The 25,226-nt window shown below is 34.2% G+C and overlaps 1 protein-coding gene across 2 annotated transcripts in view; it reads right to left on the bottom strand.

The window, feature by feature from the left end:
- The window catches only part of LOC133521741 (zinc finger protein 202), an 87,645-nt gene extending 62,620 nt beyond the window's left edge, over positions 1 to 25,025 (bottom strand). For both annotated transcript variants that reach the window (XM_061856816.1, XM_061856812.1), the window contains exon 1: positions 24,180 to 25,025. The gene's annotated coding sequence lies outside the window, so the exon portion shown is untranslated. The remainder of the gene's footprint in view (positions 1 to 24,179) is intronic.
- Between the last annotated feature and the right edge of the window lie 201 nt (positions 25,026 to 25,226).

Here is a 25,226-nt window from a genome sequence, read left to right as displayed (position 1 = left end):
GTCAACGTCAATAATCTCAACAAAAGTCAAAATTTTCAACAATAATTATTCAGTACACTTTTTGCAAGGATCAATAATACGATTCATTTTTTAGTTTTTCGTAAATAATGTGAAAATTATAACCCATAGCAAAAAATCTTTATACATAAATAAGTAACATAAGATTTCCTGTAAGAAACATGTGGAGCACTTTTCGCTAAGATCAATATTTAAAAAGATACTCAAGCGGGAATGTTAATTATATTCCTTTACCTACAAATATACCAAAATTTGCTTATACACTTTGAGCTATCGTTTTGTTTCGTCCTCTTGACCGCGGCGGCACGTGATTGGTCAAATTTATTATAATTGACTAAAGCGTTTTGATATGAATACCTATATCACTTGAGTTAGGATCCTATAGTGAAAAGTAGGTATGCGATTTCAGTTTGGTATACGAAGTCTTAATGCAACCATTACAGTCGACGAGTAGAAAAAGTACATTACGATACAAGTGTGCAAAATAGGAAATTGCCAACGAGTGGCGATAAATTAAAACACGACTAAAAGGAGCGTTTTAAATCGACACGAGTTGCTAATTAATTGCCTTGTCACACGTGTATTGTACAACGTTTTACAGTACAGTAACCCTAGTGTAAATTTGATCGACATCATAACGTGATGAACGCGTTTGCGTTAAGTCTCATTTTGTATAGGATTTTGAGTTTCCAAAACGTCCCGCTTGGTGCGCTCTTTCTAAATCCAATACAAAATGAGACTAAACGCAAACGCGTACGTCACGTTTCGAAATCGAATTTATTTACACTAGGGGTACTGATGGCCCTTTAAAGTTTCGATATACGCCGTATAGTGCTAGTTACCGCACTAGGGCGGTCAAGTAGCACCATATGGACTATAAAAGTAATATATGCACTAAATTGTGCATAATTTTGTTAATTATACTATTTCTCGCTGTATTTATATGACGTAGGTATGTGAATAAAAAAATAGTTTGAAGTACCGGTTTAGTAATAACTCACCTGTGAGATCTAAATATCAGACTATGAAAATCCGCCCAACTGTGCTCCGTAAGTAATATAGGTAATTTAATACTTAAATACCGCTTTATCCAATTTACCAGAGAAAAAAAAACAATTATAAGAACACGTTTTTCCTCACTTTAACCGTCGGGATTCCAGAAAAATCGCAATTCGAACCTATAAAAATACATTCTAACAAATAAAATGTCGAATCGCGACAACATCAAAAGTAGGAAAGGAGACAGAAGACAGGAGGACTTGGCACCATTTTCCAATGCTTCAAAAAAAAAATGAAAATCATTTTAGGAAGTAACTTAATGTTTTTAAATTTAATTCAATTGGTTATTTATGTCTGAAACTTTGCCATTTTTTGTGTACAGTAACCTGCAATAATATGATACACAACAAAGGCCGCAAAAATATCTGACAAGATCTTATATATTTTTATAGCCTTAAGAGCGTGTCACATATTTTTGCGGCCTTCAAAGGGTAACATATATAGGTGACTGTATCATGACCATAAAAAAACGGTTAAGTGCGAGTTCGCTGCTCGTGCACCGAGGGTTCCGTACACACTTTCAATAATTTGATGTACCTAAACACCAATGAGGTTTGACCAGAAATATACTAAATATAATTGTGTATAGCGCCATCAATCGGCAAATCAGCTACCTAATTTGCGTGACTGAAAGTAGATGTGTTGGTTTTTCAATTATAATTATTTATCATGTGAACCGCTTTCAACAATTTTTGTTTCATTTGATAGAAAGTGCTTTAGTGTAATTTCAAGTAAAATGAACAAACGCAGTTGTGGTTTAATTGTAAGTTCATTTCTGGAATGTTTTGGCTGAATTTTTCCTGTAATATTTATGATAAAGTTAATGTCATGTAAAAATTTCATACTTTCTTTGATAAACTTCGGGGAATGTGTTTTTAGGGTTCCGTAGCCAAATGGCAAAAAACGGAACCCTTATAGATTCGTCATGTCCGTCTGTCTGTCCGATTATGTCACCGCCACTTTTTTTGCGAAACTATAAGAGCTATACTGTTCAAACTTGGTAAGTAGATGTATTATATGAACCGCATTAGGATTTTTACACAAAAATAGAAAAAAAAAACAATAAATTTTGGGGGTTTCCCATACTTAGAACTGAAACTCAAAAAATCTTTTTTCATCAAACCCGTACGTGTGGGGTATCTATGGATAGGTCTTCAAAAATGATATTGAGGTTTCTAATATAATTTTTTTCTAAACTGAATAGTTTGCGTTAGAGACACTTCTAAAGTGGTAAAATGTGTGTCCCCCCCCCCCGTAACTTCTAAAATAACAGAATGAAAAATCAAAAAAAAATATATGATATACATTACCATGCAAACTACTACCGAAAATTGGTTTGAACGAGATCTAGTAAGTAGTTTTTTTTTAATACGTCATAAAATTTAAAAAAAAATTTTTTTTCATCAAACCCATACGTGTGGGGTATCTATGGTTAGGTCTTCAAAAATGATATTTAGGTTCCTAATATCATTTTTTTCTAAACTGAATAGTTTGCGCGAGAGACGCTTCAAAAGTGATTAAATGTGTCCCCCCCCCCCTGTAACTTCTAAAATAACAGAATGAAAAATCTAAAAAAAAAATATAAGATACACATTACCATGCAAACTTTCACCGAAAATTGGTTTGAACGAGATCTAGTAAGTAGTTTTTTTTAATACGTCATAAATGTACGGAACCCTTCATGGGCGAGTCCGACTCGCACTTGGCCGCTTTTTACAATATCCTTCATACATTTTTTTTTATCACTGTAAAAAAATAATAAAAAACTCTTCTGGAATGTACAGTTTAAATTATTTATAATGGTAGGGGTAGGTATCATCCTCAGATCATAGAGTATCATCAGTTGACCTAGTAACTAGCTTTGAAATTTTACCCACTCTTCATATTGGATATTTTTCATAGTTAATAAAAAAATACGTTCAATGTGGCTTTTTTCATGTATATTCCAAATTTCGAATCGATAACTTGATTAGTTCTCGAGATATTTAGTGATGTGATAGACAGATGGACGGACAAAGTCGCACCATAAGGGTTCCTTTTGTATTATACCTTTTTGGTACGGAACCCTAAGAATTTTAATTGAAATGTAAATTAAATGTCTACCATATCTAATGTTCAATGGTAAGAATACTAACTCAGTTTTATTTATATAAATAAAGTCATTACGAAATCAATTAAACAATTTTTTATGGCTTTTGAACGAGATATTGATAATAATTTAATATATGCAAAAAAATATATATTTAGGAATTACTAGAACCTAGCCTACAATCGCTTACGCCATACAATCGTCATTTTGTTTCGGGTATCCTATTGCAAAAATTTGCGCTACTGCCACTAAAGTATGTATACTTGTTAATGAACTTTAACAAAGTTGGCATGCGTGGAAGTCAAATGTCTGGGTGTCCGTTACTCTTGCACATCAGGGTATACACGTAATTAGCAGAATATTTATTAAAATGTAAAATAAAATCGGCTATGCGCATGTCGGGCCATGCTCAGCGTAATTAATATTCTGTCAGAACAGGGCAAACGCTAAATTTCTTAAATATCATGTAAGTACATACTTCATTACAAGCATAAGGGATTAAGGGAATACTTTCGCAGCGCCTTGTAATACGTCTTTTAATAAGAAGAGAATATTTTTTGCATAAATCTCAAAATCGGTTGGACCGATCAAGTTCGCTGTAGTTTTCATTGAAAGTATTTATTAAACTTTTGTTTCACGTTTTTTCTATATTTATTGGGCACATGGTTCAAAAGTTAGAGGAGGGGGTGGGGGGAGGGACTTACTTTATCAAAAAATGTTTTTTGAAGACCGTTTCATTTTTTGTAGTTTTTATTTTACCGTTGTGTCGCCATGCAAGATTAATGTATTCATGCCAAAATGCAGCTTTCTAGCACTTACAATCACGGAGCAAAACCGCGGATGAACAGACAGACATGGCGCAACGATAAAGGTTTCTAGCTGACTACGAAACTCAAAAAAAAAAACACTATATATATACATATACGTGTGTGTGGGGGAGTTTATATGCGCGTGTGTGTGTACAACTTCTAATCGAAAAATGTTTCAAAATATTGTATATTCTGAATACGAAGTATGTGTCTTGACCAACTTATGCAGTGCGAAGTACATTCCTAAAATTATACTCCTATAAGTTCCATGTTATGGTATGATATTTCACAACCAACTAAAGTGTTTTAAGTCCCTTCATTTCTTTTCAATACCTACTTTCAGGTACCTATGTATATATTAACTCCATTAATTTAATTAATAAGAACTAGCCACTGGATTTTGTGTTCTTACATATAGCTCACGCACTTAAACTATCTAGGAAGTAATTATTTGTTTAATTTCCGCGTCCAAGTGTCACTAGAAGGTCGGTCGTTTGAAATGCTATTAATGCAGTTTAAGCCTGTAAGTAAATTTGATATTTACCTATATAATACAGATACTCGTACGAGTTCGTTATTCAGTAAATTCAGACTATCTTATATTATCGTTATTTTTATTTAAGTGTTATGGTATGTTAATGTAATTTACTAAACTTTGACTTTCTATTTTTTTTTTTATTAATTGAGATATGACATATAGAGATATGGGATAAAAGATACCTACTAGCTATTGGTTTTATCAATGTATGCATTAGTATCGTTGATACAGATTCAAATGTTTATGCACAAGTTGGTAAAATTGTCACGAAATAGGTAAAATTTTGCGGTAAAATATAGAGACATGCTAATGTGTAATTAAATGATAAATGCGGTGATGAACCGGAACCGTGTACACAGTAAGTCGATCATGACTTTCACTGGCACTCTATCATTGAATATTCCAACAAACAAGAAACCAGTTATACAATTCTAACATGTATTTTTTTACCACGGCTCTGTTCTATGCTACATTGGACGATAACTTAATGGTCTTACATTAATTTTCTTATCGTCTTTGGGTGAATAGACATTTTATTTATATCTAAGTATAACTTGTTTAATAATTAATCAAGGTTAAATAATTACAAAAGTTTTGCATAATGATTTACGCAATCATGACGGCGGTATTTAAATAGATATTTTCAAACATACGTCAATAATTTTTCAATTACCTACAGTAGAAGTTCTGGCTATGTAGTGGGAAGGGTGTGGGATGAAGTAGTGAAATATTTAAGCTTTGCGTTCCGGAGGCTGATATCGCTAAGTGACCAAAACATACTATATTCTCTATATTCATAAAAAACAACTCTCAGTAAGGAATGTAGAGGTTTATTATTCAACCTATTTAGATCGTCATAGAGTAATTTACCAACTTAGGTGTCCCACGTTAGGGCAAAGGCTTCTTTTAACAGATAAACATAAACAAGATCTTAATACCTTTAATAACAAGTACCTAAATGTAATGTATAGTAAAATGAGTATTTAACTTCCATCAGTTTTTAAACGCTGGCAACATTTTACCACAAAAAAAAAACAATAGAGCTACTTCAGTTTAATTTTTCATTGATATTTGTTAGTTTGAAAATTAATGGCGCTATACATCCCATGACTGGAGCACAAAAACAGTTCTAATTTGTTAATAATATTGAAACCAATTACAGCATCTTTCATTAAATACATAGAAATCATAAAGGACGCATGGAACATTTAACTTTCTACGCATAAAGCGGTAGACATTTTACAGGTGTCGGTGAAAATCAAAAATACTCCAGAATTTTCTCTTAAATGTCCCAAAATTGGTGCCGTTAACATATGTTTCATAAATAGGTAAAATTTAAAATTGGAAATACATATATAAAGTACTAGTCTAAACATTACTCATAGCATAGAAGACAAACAAAAGTAAGTAGTGTCTAATTGTAAGCGGGCCGACCTCGTTGTCGAGACTAGCGGCAACCTAATTTTACATTTGACACAAATCATTTACAAAAACACTGGCTGTGATTTGGATATTTCCCCGTACACTATGTATTTCACTTACGCTATGCTTGTACCATGCATACAAGTACGTAATGAATAATGATAGACTCCAGTGCTGGTGATTTTGAAATAGAAACCTAATTATAGATTAATTGAGTTATTTTAAATGTATAATGAGACAACAAAGCATAATATGTTTCATTTTTTCTCTTGATTGCTCCAAGGTTGAATAGAAGAGGTCCCTTATAGAGATAAGTTCACATTTCACACACATTGTATTGTATATACTTATTAGTATAGTACTTAGCATTAACCCGTCTTATGTACCTACAACAAAGTGTTTTTCTACTCGTCGACAGTAATGGCCAAGACGAGTCAAGCAAAACGCAAAGGCACTACATATTTCTAGAAGGGCTTCGTCCTTTTTTTGAACACTCATAACTTGGGTTTGGATTATATTAAATAAACAATATTCTCGGGATATGATGTCAATAGTGGACTTATTAAATAGAAAGTTTCAATTACATAGCTCTTATTCTTTAGATTTTATTGATATCTAAAAAACCCCGATTTTGTCACTGACTTACTCTCTCACTCACTGATGATCATCAAAATTCTTAGGGTACTTCCTGAAGTCCTAGAAAGTTGAAATTTGGTATGTATAAGCTAGTAATAGACACAAACAACAAAAACAGTCTAAAACTTGGAACTTTTATCTCCCAAACCCTTAAACAAGGGGATGAAATTTTGTATGAGACTTCCGCAAATTTTGTAATGTTTATACACATGTGTCGTCCACGAGCGATTTAAATGAACTATATCTTATGATTTAACTCACTAACTCTTTAACTCAATAAAGATTTAACTCGCTCAGTAAGTCATCTATCTCAGTGCTACTTGCTCGCTCTTTTACACTCATGATTCGAATGAGCCGGCCGAGCTATACGAGTGAGACGATGCGAATATACGAAACGTCGGTTTCAGAATTTTTTGAGCGACTCGGTTCTGAAAAATTCGGAGGGTGTCGGGAAAACATGGCGAGATCGTATCGCGTGATTCGCCACCTCTTTCTGCTCAACTCGTGAACAATCTAGTCTACAGATCCACTGAGCGAATATATATCTCCACTAGCGAAAGATATGAATCAATCTTTTCAACTTTGCGCATCTCTAATTCATATATTATGCACGCGTTGATGTCTTTTGTGCTACTGAGATACTTGTCTAATTTCCTTTAATTCATACATCTACATTGCAGTCGCTTCGCCGTCCGTCCGTAAGATTTAAGATACTTATGGTTAATCACTGTAGATCGTGTCATTTAGGAAGACGCGTGCGTCCACTCGTTGTCATTGAAATGATAATACCTAAAGTTTAAAAACAAATCTGCGCGTCGATTTAAGTATACACATACTTGTGCCGAAGAACGGAGCCTTCTGGCTCAAGTATGTGTATACTTAAAAGAAGGTTCTTGTTTTCGGTTCTAGTTAAAACGTATTGTGTAACTATTCATTTTCAAATTTTATACGTTTAATTATCTACAATGTGTAAACTTTTTAGAGCTAATTTTTTTTATTTTATTTTTGTATGGCTTTTCCATCACGGTAAAATGGTGTTTCGGACCTTTGGGAGGCATGCGCGGAGCTAAAGCCAACACGTAGAGGCTATTTTGACACTTTAATGAAATGTAATGGGTACACCGAGCGGATGCTGCTCTTGCCCGTGTCATTGGACGCACGCAGAGGCAGCACCCGCCAGGTTGTAAGGACTATTGAAAGTTGATAGAATCTAAAATGATGAGCTAAGTAATGTGAAAACGGTATGCAATTTTATTTCTGGCAGAGGATGACTCGCCATCACAAAAAGCGATATCTAGGATGGCTCAAGGGCAACATCGGTGTGAGTGGCTCAGGGGTGTCGAGAGGTGTGCGCCGCTTTCTATTTCTACCCAGTAGATATTAACAGCCACTGTATCGGAGCACTTATTTTATTTTATTATCATATTTTAAGGTTTTCAAAACGTAAACTATACGGTACGCTACGGTATTTGTTCATAAGATATTTTTTATTTTTTGTATAAGTTTATTAATCTTTCGTTATCCATTAAGGCTCTGTCTTAGTCACACAACATCGAAATAATCATTCTCACATAACTTAAATCTTGTAATTACAGTCATGTATTTACATTAACAACCTGAAATATCGACAATAGAAAAATATGTTATCTTCGTTTTTGGATTAAAAATATTTGTTTTAACATGACATTTTTTAACATATAAGTACTAATAATGAGTAGGTACTTTTTATCGAACTTATAAGTAAATATATACTTATGCAATAAATTTTTGTAACTAAAGCAGTATTTTCGGGTATTTTCCAAATATCTATTATTAATTTAGTTAATATGAAATTACTTTGTTTGAAATGAAGTCGTGCCGAATACATGTTAATTTGTTGCGGAATCCGAGAGCAATAACCGACTCCGGTGCTAGCGGTATTCGGTGGTTTCTTCAGCTCTAATATTCGACAAAAACAACCGTCCAGCAATATGGCATGAGTGTGTGTGTGTGTGTGTGTGTGTGTGTATGTGTTTTTGTACACGCCCACCGAAACGTTTATCTTTCCCAGTAGTTGTGTATATTTCAACATATGATCATAGTGGTAATATTAGTTACGCCTCAGCATCAAACAGCAACAAGTGCTTAATTTTTAAATTCGCACATTTGTTTTCATTTTAGTAAAATGTAAATGTCTCAGAACTGTAACATTTTAAGCTTAACATATTTTGAAATCAGAATACCACTGCTGGTGATATTGTATATTTTATGCATTTTATATGGCCATATTACCGACACATTGTCATAAGCAGTCATAATATCAAGTCGAATGGAGTCGTAGACAATGGGTCACTAGGTAACAGCAGCGACCGTTATAACTATAAGATATACCTAATGCACATTGTCCTTGGTACTAGGAAAGGTACCGGAGAATACGAAGACCAAGCGCATACCAAGGTCCATTATTAAAAAAAATACTTCTAAAAATGTAACATGACCACCCGATAACAAATCCTCATAACAATCTTTTTTTTTCTTATGCATAATTTTTAGGACTATGAAGTGACTATGTAACTAATAATAAGGCTTCACTTGTGCTGTTTTTATTTGGTCCTTTAAACGGTTATAAAGCCCTAAAATATTATGTGACTGCTACATAATGAAAGCATTGATGTGTGACGTGTGTGGGTCTATGAAACGAATGAAATAAGTTTCATAACAGGATCACACGAGTACTTTAATGCCTTATTATGTACAGTTACATACACTGCTTTATCTACATAAATATCATAAGATTCATAAACTTCAACAATCACAAAGATTTTTTTTTATACTTAGACACAAATAAAAAGACAATCTAAACGTCAAATGGCGGTAATGTAAACTTTTTCACGTATGTTTTTTTTATTCAGAGACAAACTAGAGTCGGAGGTCGACTTCCATATCGTTCGATATCAAGTCACATGCATTTGTCGAAATTGTTTCCAATTGACACTTCATTTCGAATAAAATGTCATCTCGACTCGACTGATATTAGAATAGAGGTCAAATCAAATTTCTTTGTTTCTCAGAGATGTTCTTTTGAATGTAATTAAGGTATCGGTTATTGATACATTTAAGTGAATATTTCGATCCATCCACAGATACAGGTTTGTTAAGAGGAAACGAGACGGCCGCTTTCCCTCCACACAAACGAGGTCCCCATTTTCCTCTCTGGATATTGACATTATAGAAAATATTTTTACATAATTTGATGTACGGCCACGTCTGAAAATTTCGATACAAATAAGTGCCAAAAATATTTATACACGACTTTATTGTCCATATATTAGGGTAGTGTAATAATTTTTTGACATATTTTTCGTATCGATATTTTCAGACGTGACTGTTCATTAACCATAGCTATGCTCCTAGGTTTGACTTTCCTTTTTCTTCTTCGGACTTCGGTTTTTTGATTAAAGTAAAAAATAGGTGTAGGTTGATCTACAACAAATTGTGTCTAAATATTTAATATCCAGAGAGGAAAATGAGGACTAGGTAATTTCACGTGGATCCTCTACTTTCTTTTTAACATAGGCCGTTAGCTTATCGTGTCTGAATATATTATAGGGAGGTTATGATATGGGTGTAGATAAAAAGAACAAGGCTCACTCTTCGTGACATTATCGTGAAATTGACGTTACACTGCCTATTAGGACGATATTAATTAATTTAATTGTAATTATCAACAAGTATAATGCACTTATTTGTTTTAAGGCCCCCATGGGTTTAAGTTCTTCTCTCACTCTCACATGCATTCGCATTTTTAGATAAAATATTCATATTTTTAGTTTTTGTTCAAAACTAGTCACAAATTTTTAAGGTGTATTTTAAACCTATTTCATAATTTCTTTTTATCGTCTCACATCAATGAAGTTACTAGAGAAAATCCTCATGATTGTTATTCATATTTTTTAACAAACCGTATTAAGATCTAAAAAAAGCGCTACTATATTTCTAAAACTGCTGGCAGAACCTACTGCACCTTAAGTATGAGCATTACATTCGTGAAAGTAGGAAAGTATTTTTCAACATGAAAGTATATTTTCATGAACAGCTAGAGAGCAGTTGACGTTTTCAAAATTAACTGATTAGAGTCAAGATATTAAATATCAACATGGATAAAGTGCTAAAAATACGTATACACGAACTTATTGCCCATATAATTAAGGTAGTGTGGTGTGTACTTATTTATGGCACTTTGTCCGTATCGATATTTTTAATACTTTCACTGTATCTATAATAATACACAACATAATGCATACAATTTTATTAAGCAGGCGTCCGGTATACGTCCCAAAGCCATAGTAGGTATTTAGTTCATTACTTTCACCCAATAGCCCTATTAGGTACATCTTAGATTCCATTAACTCTCAATAATCCTTAAATCTTATAAGTGTTGGCTTCGGCTACGCGGATGCCTTCCAAATGTCCGGAACAATATAAAGAAATTAATGTTATTGCATTGAAATATAAACGTAATTTTAAACACATAAAATTGTATGCAAAATTAGATATATTTCATGCTTTTCCTGTCGAAAATAGTGCACACTTTGGTGAGGTTCGTGTGAATCCAGAATTGCTTTCAGGGCTCTCCCGGCTTCAGACCACGAGCAGACGCCTGTCTTACCGTAACCTTTGACCTAAGGCTTCTCAGTACAGCCTCTCGTCTCTCCCACACGCACTTCACTTTTTTATTTCATTTTATTTATTTACACACATGGACAACATATTTAGTATTTACCCTGTACCCTGTAAGGGTGTAGCAATATAAGTACTTAATGCTAAAGACTAAAAACTAAACTTAAAACTAAAATAATCTAACAATTAATCGCTTTAACCAATTACTATTTATACATATGCTTAATTATATATACATTTATGCTTTTATTTATTTATGTGCTTTGTATTGCATCACAAGAGTGTGTCTGTCTGTCAGTCTTTGTATTGCTAGAGCCACCTATCGTTCAGGAGGAACTCTGTTAAATTGTAATACACTTTGTTTAATAGCATGTTATTTAAATTATTTACAAGTGAATCGTATTTCTCTGCTGATTTTATATCATTTGGTATGTGATTTAAAACTTTGATCTGATTTTAAATACTAATTGAGGTAAAAAGATGACTTTATACAAATTTTCAATATTTTTTACTGGCAGCGATGTGACTTGTACATAGTTTAACGAAAGCAATGGCTGACGGAAATGGCTAGTGCTGTAATGGGAGTAAATAGTTATAGAATTACCATTTAAAAGATGATATTAAATACGAAAGTGGACAATTCTAATACTTAAAGGTAAAAAGATTCTAGTGAGTATATGTTCATGAAAGAAGGCAGTCCTAATTAAAATAGGTAACTTCTTAAAATCACTCTATATACAGCGCGACGTTAATCGGGTCTTCAAAAAAGGTACCTACAAGTGTCTTTTGCGTCCAGACATGGTCGTGTCCAATATTATATAGATAGATAGAACAGTTAGTCCTTATTTCGGTTACGATTAAAGTAACAAAAGAATACTTGACAGCTAGGCGTCACACCTAATATTACAGTGTTGGCCAGAATCAAGGCCAAAGGTTAATTGTGACGTTACGTGGCAAGGACAAGTACTTTCTATCTATCCAGGAGAGCGCGCCATCCATGGTCGGGTGAACACGAGGCTTCCGCATAGTTCTACCTTTAGCGCGAGGGGTCAAGGTTTGCTCAACTAACTAAATGTAAAGCAGAATCTATGTATGTAGTCGCACTCGTGTCCCCGACTTCGAAACTGGACGACACTGATATGCCACTTGAATCTTGTTTTTAAATATAACGTAATTAGAATTTAACTATCGTTCACTATATTCTTAGTTTTATTCTTATGAATAAAGGACATCTTATGAAGTTTATATCCCTCACATAGTCTCTTTACAAGGAATTTTAACACAGTTACATTTCAGTACAGTCCGTCTAAGCTGCAGGCTCTCTGCTGCAAGTCCCACAACAAATGTCATATTCTCATAGAAACTAAGTTTATACTTATATTTCTGCACTTTGTCATGCACTGCACTACTATGTTATACTATGTTAAATAGCTTTGTTCGATTTTGTATACAAAGAAATTATCGATGAATATCACACAAATTCATGAATTAAATAATTGTTTTTTTTTATTATTACATTTAATATATAATGTTTAATTAGTATTTATCTTCTGGTATTTTCTTTTAGTTTGTAGTTTTACATTGCCTTTGTTTCACTGTAACGCTTTGTTACTTATTTGATCAATAAAAAAGAATGTATCTGTGCTCATCACACAAATAAATGGTTTTACCGGGATTCGAACCTAGGAATATCGACTTCATGGGCAGGGTCACTACCGACTAGGCCAGACTTGTCGTATTTTTATTAATTAATAATAATAATAAGTAACGACTAATTACAAATCATGACAAATACAGTTCAGCAGTTTCGATTTACAAATAAAAAATACCGGTGAGGTAAATGATTATTCTTGCAATAGTTGTCGACCTAGGTGAGGCAGTCCTTTACATCTTAGCTTTTGTATGGAAAACTTTATATTATGTTAAAACTTTTTTTCCACTAATTTCCATGTAAAATATCTCTGCATAAATACGAACTTAAGTTTATTTCCTAACAACATTAGTGATATTAACTGAGAGGGTTATGAACCTCAGTGAATGTGAAAATAGAAGAGAATAGTATATAAAATAACATGTCACAATCTGTCACCATGTACCTAATACAAGGATACCTAAGCCTAAAAGAGGTACCCCACCTAAAACGGTGAGCGTACCTATAGTTAATACGACTACTAATAAGAATGTGAGAATTATAGAAGATGGCCTGATTATCGACATTTCAGAGGCAGCCCTCTCGACACTGTGACTGCTTCTTTCCTTAAAATACGCCTTAGGAAGGGACTTAGCGACATCTACCTATGTATACTATCATGAAATCATCAGAAAATGCGGTACCCCTTACTTAATTTAATACCATTATAGAGGCTTAGATATTGATTTTCATACATAAATCTTACAAATACTGTTATATTTGTTGATTTATAAGGTATTTAGCCATTACCCGACTTAGGCCCCCAGAAAAGCAAACGGATATTTTGAAGTGTGTTCAATTTTGTGGTTTTTATGACTATCGCAGAATGAAAAAAATTGTGTTTTTCGGTACTTTTTTTAGATAAATGTTGCTCGTATTCAGCATGTTGGGTTCCATTTCTACTTCTAAGTATGATTTAATTTACATCACTCTAGATTTACTTAACCGTTTTAGACCCACCTTCCTTACTTAGGAATTACTGTAACATGAAACTTGTCATACAATGAAAACATGTGACTTCCATGATCCTGAAGAATATTTTTATTTTACATGTATATTCAGTTTTCTAAATGCGAAAAGCGCTTATTAAATTTATATCTCAATATGTACAGTTAATAAGCGCTTGCGCAGTATGTCCTGGCTTTGAAATGACAAGTCGTGATAGCTTCTACAGCACAGTAAACGTATTACCTACGCAGGAATTGGTCGGGTTTCGATAGCTAAGCTTTGAGCGTGTGGAATGGAGCTCGCAGGTTACGTAACGCGACAGATCACGGCTCAGCCTCCAAGTCACCATGCATGTATACATACGAGTATATACAGTTTCTATAGAATATTGATTGCGAACTTGAGCTGCAAACAATAAGCGTGATGTCCTCCGCCGCGGCCCCCGCCGCCGCCGCTGTCTAATAATACCTCCTCTTTCGCAGACTTTTAGCTCTAGCAAATAGCATTGTGTCTATTCTTTAACAAATTTCATTATACGAAAAGCAGGGAAGGATACAATAGGGTTGTTTCCATCTACAAATCTTAGGGCAGAATTGTATCCCAATAAATTATTTTGGATTATAAGAACATGTTAAACTACTTTTAGGGAACCTGTAATGACCATATTTTTGTAAATATTGAATTTAAAATATCTTTTGGCACACGTCACGTGACCAAACTCGAAACGTCATTGAAGATTCTGATGACGTCACAACTCTCGGATTGACACTGTTGACAGTTTGGCGATAAACAACAAATGACAAATGTCAGTTGACAGTTCGTATCTTCTACGTGTGTATGTAGTTATGTGTCAAACCGTAAACTGTGACGTCACACAATTTTCAAAGAGCGTTTTGGGCGCGAAAGCATCTGTCAAAATATATTTTGTTCATTTAACATATTTAAAGCCGTTTTTAGTATAAAAGTTAAATTTTAGGGCAACTTTTAGTTAATATAGAATGTAATACGAGCGTTTCAAAAAATTGGAAACAACCCTATTATTAGATAAAATAATGGTTGGTAAATAGACCCGAGCAGATCAGACTCTTAAAATTAACAAGAGGGGCAAATGGCGATTATGATGAACAGATTGCAACTTTAACTTAAATTGCGGTTTATATATACGAAGCAATATTTAACAAGACACGAAACTGCCTTCAAATACAGCCTGCAACAATACTTTTCCTAGGTATTGTAAAGGTTTGCCATCTTACAGCCTTCTTTGTCGATGGACGGTGACTGGCAGTAGATGTACCTATTTAAATTTAGAACTGGACTGACAGCATTGAAATATTAAAAGAAATGGATGCCCGATGCCAAAGAAATATATCCAAATATATGGAGCAAACTGATATCAGAGAATAAGTGAGTATTTCATACAAAAGTATCTAAACTTAATGGAAAAAAGTTTAAGTGTCAAAATTGCAAACGCCCATTTCAAAACATTGAATACTTTATGGTTTAATGACGTTTTCGTATGTTGATCATTGTATAAACGTCAAATTGAATAGCGAATGAATGGAGTCGCTTTATGTGTACAAAAAATTATAGTATTATTTTCTTTTAATAAAAATACCAAAAGAGGGAATAGAATTGATATATTTTATTAATAACTAGAGTGAGAGAGTGATATGAACGGTCTTGGTTTTGCATGACATCATGCAGTAAGCGACTGCCACGCAAGAGCATATTAAGTACATAAATCCCTAGATAACTTGAAATAATTTTTTTTTTTAATAATTTTCTTTTTGGTCTACATTTACTTTTGGAGCTTTCTTTTTTGCAATGAAATGTAAGCGTGCAGTTAGATATAGCCTGTCCGCTTTTCTAAGATCAATCACGATTGGCTTGGTTTCAAAAGTTCGTCATGGTTATCTTGAGCTATGATAGCGACCCGACCCACTGTGCACGTCGCTGAGGATTTAGTAGAATCTTAAATTGAAACATAAAGTTAACCTTTAGAACTTCAATAACACCTAAAGTCGTCGTTACTAAAGTCAGACCAAGATAAATTGGCAGCGATTTTTACAGCCCAAACAGGACAAGTGTTATTTTAAAAGTCAAATTTCTATGAAATAATGACGTTTACCTAAGAAACCTTGACACCTTCAAGTAAGGTTTACGTTAGGAATTGCAGTCCGGTCCGACGGATCCGGGAATCCAGCCAGATCCGGCATTTTTTACGAGCTATCAGATCCGGATCCGGGAAAACAAATATGCTCCTAAATACAACACGTGTGGGTTTTCGATGAAGTAAATGCGACGGATAGAAGGTATGAGTTGAACAAAACCAATGAATAAATATAGTGATGAATATATGTTGATCTTTAGTTAACTCTGATATGATAAAAATATAATAAAATTTCATTATATTATTCTACTCAAATTTAAGAGAGATTCTTTTGCCTGTAAGTACCATCTAATTTTTTCTTCCTTCATCTCTAATACTTCACCTTTAGATAGGACTATCAAAACGGATAAAGGTCATCAACAACCATTTTTTTTTTCATGACGTGAATATTTTCCTTATCCTGCGCCTCTACCATGTAAAGGGAGACGGCCTATTGGGGAGTGCATCGTTGATTCAAACATTAATCCGTTGTTGATTGTTAATAAATAAATAAATATTATAAGGACATTCTTACACAATTTGACTAAGTCCCTCGGTAAACCAAAAAAGCTTATGTCGTGGGTACTTATTCAAACAACGATATAAATAATATACAAATAAATAGAAAACATTCATGACTCAGAAACAAATATCTGTGCTCATCACACAAATAAATGGCCTTACCGGGATTCGAACCCAAGACCATCGGCTTGATAGGGGTCCATATTGGCTCATATACAATTTATTATTCGAATATTTTTAATGATACCGCTTTGTAGTCATAATCATCGTTTCTCCGAAAATTGTTTCTCATATATTTTTGATTGAGAATGTATCGGTGCTCATAATGTTATTTGTATGAATTTCTTTATTTATAAACTTATTTCATACAATTGTTTGATCAGAAGTTATATTAAAATAGAATATATATATATATATATATATATATATATATATATATATATATATATATATATATATTATATATTATTTAGAAGTTATAGTAGTCAAAACGAGGACTAGCATAATATCGCCCACCTTTCTGGCAGGATTTCGGTTCTGCGAGGGTCGCAGTTCTAACCTAACCTAACCCACCTTTCTAGCAGGATTACGGTTCTGCGAGGGTCGCAGTTCTAACCTAACCTAACCCACCTTTCTGGCAGGATTTCGGTTCTGTGAGGGTCGCAGTTCTAACCTAACCTAACCCACCTTTCTAGCAGGATTACGGTTCTGCGAGGGTCGCAATTCTAACCTAACCTAACCCACCTTTGTGACAGGATTTTCCAATCATTTTTGTTTAAAATTAAAATTAATAATGATCATTACTATGTAAAATTTTATGAAAAACATTTTCGAAGATTCAATAATCGAATTTCCAATTTTATTATGTACTTTAAATCGATATTCGAACAATAATATATGCATCAATTTTAGCAATAGAGATATTTATGAGGAATGACATTATGAATATAATAAATTCGAAGTTACAATCATTATTGTTTAAAATAAATACGTGTAATGATCATTAGAATGTAAAATTGTATGAGAAACATTTTCGGAGTTTCAATAATCGAATTTGCAATTTTATATGAACTTTGGCGCACCCGCTTGATAGGCAGGGTCGTCGCAGACCGGTCGTCAAAATATATTTTATTCATATATTTTTTTTTATATTTCTCAGCTAAAGTACAACTCAACTCGACTAATACAGATGGCTGCGTCTTCTAGAATCTCGGCCAGCACATCTTTATTAATATTATCGTCTGACAGCGACTGCAAGTTCTAAATTTAAACAAATCTAATCTGAAATCCACATAGATACAAAAAGAGTAGACGACCAGACATCCGAACTGACCTCTATCTACGACGTGTTTCTCACACGACGGTTTAGGGTATAATGTGAAGGACGAACACGGGCAATAAAATAATTAATATCTTAAGAAAAGCCGTTAAGAAAAATGAAATGACACATTGAGGCCAAACAAGAGAAAACAAACTACGTTCAGTCGCCATCAAATATATCGCCTAAAAATATCGGAACACGCACTCTAACGCCTTGATAATAGAGGCGTGTTCAGATATTTGTAGGCACCTCGGCCGCTTCGATATATCTGAGACCATAAAAAAGCAATGAGGATAGGTAATTTGGTACTTATGCGAGTCAGGAACTATCTACAGGAATGAAATTACCTTTAAAGTATGGTGATAGGAGTAAAAAGCAACATTATAAAATTGAAATAAAGGAATTGCAATATTAATGCATTCAAAACGAGAGAAGTAAAAAGGTACTAAATAATTTATTTATTGAGTTGCTCAAAAAAGTAATTTTACGTAGCTGTTTAGCGTCTTCTCGTCTAGAGTCGTAAAATATATAGCCGACTCTCCCCAGTCAGCTGTATCGTACCGCCGGTTAAATCGTACCTACCACCCCAAACTTTTCCATTAAACAACCTAGTTTATTTATATGTAAGGCTTCAAACAATGCTCTAATGGAATTAAGCTCAATAATCTATTCAGACATGGAGACAGTGTTTTTTTATACCTACGTCATAATATGTGATAGAAGTCTAACGTTTAAAATAACACTTGCACAGTCTGCGCTATCAAAATCGCTGCAGACTTATCGTGGTCTAACTATCAGCATTTGTCGATATCGTAATCATCGGCTAAATCACTTTTTGCGAGAGTTAGTTATGTCGTACCAGTTTATCGCATTTGCTCAGTATTTGTTTTTTATTATTGCGTCAATTGGTCAATCATATTTAATCATTTGCGCCTAGTTGATAAAATTGATAGAATGATTGCGATTTAGTGCTTTTTTTTTTAATCATTAAAAAATGATGCTAAAATAAACTAAAGGTTTCATCAAAATCCACATGTTTTTGTATTTGCGCAATCGAATGACCATGATGTTGACTTTTGACTGTAATCAAATGGAAATAGTAGATTGTTAACCAAGGGATGAAAAGCACTCATTTCTGTCGAGATAAATTTGGCGCTCGAACGCAGTGAGATCAATATTCCGAGACTGAAATGGTGCCTTTCACTCGAGTTAAACACTCTACTTTTCATTTCGAATACGAGGAAAGTAAAATACACGTGCAATGTGCATTTTAAAAAAACACGGCTAAGTATAAAGTTCCGTGCTATTTCTTGAGGGCACTTTTATTTAACAATTTAGGTAAAAATATTTATGGAATGGGGAGTTAATTATCAGAATGGAAATATTGCAACAAGTCTATTTCAACCAAATTTTTTATCGTAAAAAAAGAGAAAAAACGTACTTAAAAAGTACAGAGCTCTAGAACAGAAAGAATCTAATAGATCAAAGGCCAAAGGTATAGCAGCATCGTTTCGAGCGATGGCGCCATAACCTTTAGGTAGTAGCCGGTAATATGGCGCCACTTTTTGATACTTAACAAATTGAACACATATATCAGCGAAAGAATAACGATCACAGGCAAATGGCGTTCTAAAAGTTTTAATTATGTGTCGAAACTCGAAAGACGGCAGTAAATTTACGTCGCTACAAAGTTTTCTTTGACAATACACCTCTATTTCTCTTTGTTATGAAGGCAAGATGAATTTAAGAAACAAAATTAGAATCAATATATATGTGATATGTGTAAGTATGCATGAGTGTATGTATATATTTATTATGCATTTACCAACAAACACTTTACTGTACACAAAATAGGTAAAAAATAGAATTTAAGGATTTCTCTCAGTTAACCATTGAGCATTTTTATGTAGATATGTATCTTTGTATCATATGTTCATCCATAGCGTCAATACGACTGAGCCGGTTTTGATGAAAGAGGTGTCAGTCAGGAGAAGTTGCCTATTTTATTAGAAGCTTTAAAAGAAGGAAAAGATTTGATTAAATAAAAAACAGTCAAGTTATAGTACATTACGACACTTCTTCTTCAACCTAAAGTTTTCTTGGCCTAGCGCTAGGGTCCGCTTTCCTACTTAACGATACAAATGCGAAAAACACAATACACAACGAGTGGAGATAAATTAAAACACGACCGAAGGGAGTTTTTTTAAATCGTCACGAGTTGCAAATTGCCTATTTGCACATGTTTCGTACATTCTACAGTACATATTGCCCTTTAAAATTTCGACATAGTTACGTAATGTGCTAATTATCGCACTAAAGCAGTAAAGTAGCAATAGCACCATATGTAGAGTCTGTGCGGAAAGAGAAGAGTCGTTTAATGTATGGGGCCTAATACATTCCACGTCTCTTCTCTTTCCGAACAGACTCTACTGTACAGTCGGTATTTCAAACGTTTTGCTAATGACAGATTGTTCCGATTATTTTTTATTAGGAAAACTAATTGATTTTCTGCTGTTTTTTTTAACAAACTCCCTTATTTCAAAGTTTCTAACAATGTAGCCAACATCACATGCGTCATTTAAGGTGCGTTCGGATGTCAACTGCATTGCCCTGCATTACTGTTGCGGCATCGTTGTTGCCGTCGCTGTATCTGTCAATTAACATAATAAAACGAGTGACGGAATGAACGTCATGTAACCGCGGCAGTGATGCAGCCGCAAACGTCGCTTATTTTATCAAGGAAATTGGCAGACTATACAGTAATGTATCTATAGTTGACATTTAAACGTCACCCTCATTTATGTTGTCACAGTATATGGAAACAAACATCATAAAAAGAATCATGCATGTTTTTATTTTCATTCAATTATAATTCCATCTATCATCGCGTGGCACTAGTTGGTTTCGCCTTAGCTCAAGCGGTTGCATGCCGTTAGATACAATTTTAAAATCAGTTCTATTAAGTTAAATTGCTTTTATTTTGTTCACAATTCCTCCCATTGTCATCACTTTATCAGGTCAAAAATCGAGGGCGTTCTTCAGATATTGCTATTACTCATTTGGGTACTTTTTAAAGATCGTTCGTTCGTTTTCTCTCGGAAAACACCATTAGGTAAGTGGAACCGCTTATGAAGACTATAAAATGATGGCATTGCCATCCCAACAATATCCAAAAGATGTCTAAATGACAAATAAGGACGGTGACTGCCAAAACGATAGCCACTATGAATTTTTATATGCAATACTAATGAAATGAGTGACCTCACTTCTGTAAATCCAAATTAGTAGGTAGATAGAGTCAGTGCGGAAAGAGAAGAGTCGTGGAATACATGGGGCCAATACATTCCACGACTCTTCTCTTTCCGAACAGACTATAATTTATGTGCAATTATTTTCAATTTTTTTACTAAAATGTTTGCGATGTGTGGCTCTTATTTTCCTATAACGTTCTAGCTAGTGCTTAATTTTGTACATAATAAATTATTATTATTATTATTTATTGTACACCACATATTGATAAGGAGAACACATAGAGAACACAGATAACATTTAGATAACAACAGGCGGTGTTATCCTTAAAAAGTATAACAGTTACTTTAGAGGAGCGCTAAATACTGATCTTTGGGTAAAAGCGTGATTACTTAAATTATTTACAAGTGCAATATAATTAAATTAAAACAACTATTAACGTTCAGGCACACCTATTAACTTCATGCCAGCATGTGTACCTACCTGTAACTTCAATTTTCATGTTGATTATCACCTACTGTTGTGCACAGTTTCACTTTAAATGTTACTTTGTTTTACTAATAATATATCTGCATAATATTTTGCAACCAACGGGTAACTGTTATTGGCCTAATACAGGGTGGCCAAATAAGAAGTATACATTTTGTTTTTAAATTTTAACTGTATTAAGTTCAAAAATTATTAAGTATTGTTTTAAAAATATATTCTTCAGGGTTGGCAAATTCATGCGAAACATAATGTCTGACATATGTCCACCTCTAACAGCAGGCAAATGTAAGCCCTTATCATCCCAATGTTCAGCATCTATTCGCACATTTTTGGCATTATCTTAGTACATCTGTGTCGAATAGTCGGTTTTAACTGTTTAAATTTCATCAGCTCGTTAGCATAGACACGTAATTTTAGATAGCCCCACAGAAATAAGTAAAGAGCTGCAAAATTTGGGGAATTTGGGTGCCAATCACTGTCACTTTTTTTCAAAATTAATCGAGCAAACAACGTGTTTTAAACAACAGAAACATTTGAGATAAAATTGCTTGCTGCTAGTGGTAGACATTTGGCAGAAATTGTCTTCCGTATACAATTGCCAACCCTGAATAATATATTTATGAAAAAATATTTAATAAAATTTCCACTTAATGTAATTAAAATTTAAAAACAAAGTGTATCATTCTTATTTGTCCACCCTGTACTATGTAAAAATGCCTATGTAAGGGCTTGTGCACAAATCACCCGAGATTCGACAGGGGGGGGAAGAGGTTACGAAAAAATCACGACAGATCACGTTGGGGGGGGGGGGGGTATAAGAAAACCTCACGTGTATTTTTTTATGGTTAACGAAACTAAGAAAAAATATCTACCACATACTTTTTCTATAAAATACTATTTGTCTTAAAATAAAGACGAATGAAAAAATAAAAAAATACACGTGAGGTTATGTGTGCGAGGGAGGGGGGGGGGGGGGGGGGTTCGCCAAGAACCTCACCAAATACCACCAAGGGGGAGGGGGGGTCCAAAAATAGCCGAAAATACCTCACGTGATTTGTGCACAAGCTCTAAGTTGTATATCTACGGCTGTTGTTGTCCTAAATACCAATAAAAAAAAAAAAAAAAAAGCGATCTCTTCCAGTCAACCGTACATACATAGTGTGGTATAATTTACTTTACAGTACATATGGGGCTACTTTATAGCACTAGTGCGAGAAGTAGCATATTACGTTACTGTGTCGAACATTTAAAGGGCCATATGTACTGTAAAACGTTGTACGATACATGTTTTTCGCACTTGTATCGTAATGTACTATTAACTACAGTCTCTATTTAAATAAATTATGTAACTTTTTATAACTAACTATCTTGGATGATACATAAGTATTTACTGCTAGCAGAATAATCGAAAACAAAACGTAGGAAAAAGTTTCCATTTCTAGCAACATCAGGCTAATTTAATCAAATTTCACCAATGCAAGCGCGCGCCGGTGCGATTTTAAAATGATTGTATCCACGTTTGTAATAACTTTTTCTACTCCTTTTTTAGGATTTCGTATACCAAACTATAATTGCGTACTTTTCATTTATGGGCTCCCAACTCAACTATAATATTAATATCGATACGCTGTAGTCGGCTGTAAACGGGCGTAAAGTCACGCGTTTATGTCTTTTGTACTACATTTTGGTTGAGATACATACCAAATTTTTATTATTTATTTAGGTTTTATAGTAAAACAAGTATTAATTAAGATGACTAGTGATGTAATCAAGATTTTCAATCTCGTACCTTACTTGGGCAAATCAGCAAGCTTCGTTGCCTAAACACGGCAAAAAAGGCCTGCTGAAAAGCTCTCTATTATATCACGATTGTATAAAATACTATTTTAGCTGTTTAATTAATGTTCTCCAATATAATAAGGAACATTTCCAACGCGGTGCAACGTGTGCCGCCTGATTTCGAATGACGTCATATGAATTTTAGATGCATTTAACTTTTCTAGTAAAAGTTTACTTCTAGTTATTTTGGTTGAATTATAAAAAGCTACCGCAGTCCCTAATACAAGTGAGCACCCTCTTTCAAAGCTTTTATTTGCATTTACTAATAAGCATCTATATGGAAAATTATATCTAATAAGCGATTCAGACATTGTTCACCTACCAGACGCCAGGTCCGGCTTGGCTTTGTCAAAACTAAGAAAGTTTCAAATTGAGTCTTAGAGCTATTTCCGGTTGCACCAAACCGTAAATAATGTTGGCTATAATGTGATTGTAGAGTACATATAGAAATCTCCGTTCGCTGCCAAGCTACTTAAAAGAGTACCTAAATTGCGGTTGATGGAACAGGACCTTAAAGTAGGAAGTGATCAGGTACTTCGGAAAACAATTGTTATACACACATAAAAACATAGAAGGTACCTACGTAATATGTTAAAAATATTAATTAGGTTCATAGCCACAATTAATAATTACATTTACTTAATATATTATATTTCTTAGTATAGGTATATAGTTGCCAAGACAATACTAATATAATTAAATAGCTGAGTTAAGAACTGTGAAAAAAGTTATGTAAACTTACCTTAACTTGACGGTCAAAACGATCCAAGCCACAATCTAAATTCGGGTTAACACTCCAGTGACATCAGCACGAGTTCATAACACTTCGTCTCTACTGTAGACAACCGGACCCCAAAATATATAAGTCTATTGACACAAAGAGTGCAGTGGGGGGTTGGTTACAAGTCCTCGAGGTCCAGGGTGGTTCTGCAGGGCAGCGGCTGTATGAGTGGCCGGGTCTCCGGGTCGGGGTGCCGGCGGCGCACGACTGTGGCGGTCCTGCGTCCGGCCGCACGACGCGCCTCACAACGGTAAACTGGCGGCCCCTGCCCGCGCCAACACAGCCTCTCCCTCGCTTGTATGAGTGCCTTCAACCTCCCTCCAAACAAATAGTACCGTACGCTGCGTTTGTGTCTTGGTAACTTTTATTATACTTTTAATAGTGTAGCCCCTCGTCTTTGCATGTGTGCATTATTGCACCAACACAGGGACACCGCAAGACGTGATGATGCCTTGTTCGTGTGGGTATTTGTATCTGAGTAGGTAAAGTATGCGTGCTTTGATCTTATGATTCGGTATGCACGGCGGCGCGGCCGCACATAGCGCAACTACCACGCTATGTTTTACCTCTATATATCTGGCCAATAATGTGATTTGGTGTTTGTGCAATAGTACACACTGGAGCGGTCGTACCTTAACTAGGCTATAGGCCTTTGTAAAATAACTATTTTTATACGGCTGCTCAAAGAAAATGAAGTTTCTAATAATTTAAGTGTTAAATAAAATAGCGTTTTTTTGACAACTAATTGATTTGATTGCATGAAATCATCACTTATCATATCATACAATACGTATATAGTTGAGCTAATATCAGGTGAACTTTATTTAGTCCACCAGCCCTAGCCGGAAAAAAATCACTTGATATTAGCTCTAGTATATACTGTATAATATACAGTCTCCAAAGTTGAAACATTTTTAGGTAGGCACAGTCAGCATCAAATAGATAAGTGACATACAAAGTGGCCAAATTAACAGTAACACATTTGTTACTGTTATTTGGACAACGCGA

Source organism: Cydia pomonella, chromosome 1, assembly GCF_033807575.1.
Source record: "Cydia pomonella isolate Wapato2018A chromosome 1, ilCydPomo1, whole genome shotgun sequence".
NCBI classification, from domain to species: domain Eukaryota; kingdom Metazoa; phylum Arthropoda; class Insecta; order Lepidoptera; family Tortricidae; genus Cydia; species Cydia pomonella.
The sequence above is the reverse complement of the archived record's forward strand: the minus strand, read 5'-3'. Positions and strand labels throughout refer to the sequence as shown.